The 592-nt window shown below is 13.2% G+C and overlaps 1 protein-coding gene across 1 annotated transcript in view; it reads right to left on the bottom strand.

The window, feature by feature from the left end:
* Positions 1 to 592, bottom strand: part of LOC102681073 (alkyldihydroxyacetonephosphate synthase) — a 12,386-nt gene that overhangs the window by 10,133 nt on the left and 1,661 nt on the right. The window lies entirely within an intron of this gene.

Here is a 592-nt window from a genome sequence, read left to right as displayed (position 1 = left end):
AATATATATTAGATTCTATTAATGAAAAATATGAACAATAAAAATTTTTTTATATCAATAATTTATTTATTACTATTATTATTTATTATAAAATCAATAAATTAATTCTAATGAATAATAATAATCAATTATATATCAGTAAACATATATTTTTCAAATATAATAGATAATTTAAATCTTATAATGGATTTAATTTATTATTCCAATTTTTAAAAACATCTAAAAAGATTTTAAGAATTTAAAATGTTTATTAAAATTTTTAATTTAATTTAAAAATGATCATTAAATGAAATATTTTAAATTTTTTTTCAATAGAAAAAAAAAATCGTCTATTTAATAATGGAATTTTCCCTCAATCTAGACTTACTTACAAAAAGTTAAGGAATAATAACAAGATTAATTAAACATAAAAACGCTGAAAATTAATTTTGGCACAAAATTCAATATTAAGTGCTTTAGCAAATGTTTTGATATTCAGATATATTTTTAAATAAATTAAAATAGTTTATTTAAATTTATAATAATAATTATAATTTATTATTTTTAATTACATATTAATTGAATTCTATTTATCTTAATCGGTTTATAACTT

This window comes from Apis dorsata, unplaced genomic scaffold, assembly GCF_000469605.1.
Source record: "Apis dorsata unplaced genomic scaffold, Apis dorsata 1.3 scaffold_137, whole genome shotgun sequence".
Classification (NCBI taxonomy): domain Eukaryota; kingdom Metazoa; phylum Arthropoda; class Insecta; order Hymenoptera; family Apidae; genus Apis; species Apis dorsata.
Note: the sequence above shows the minus strand (reverse complement) of the source record. Positions and strands in the feature narration are given on the sequence as shown.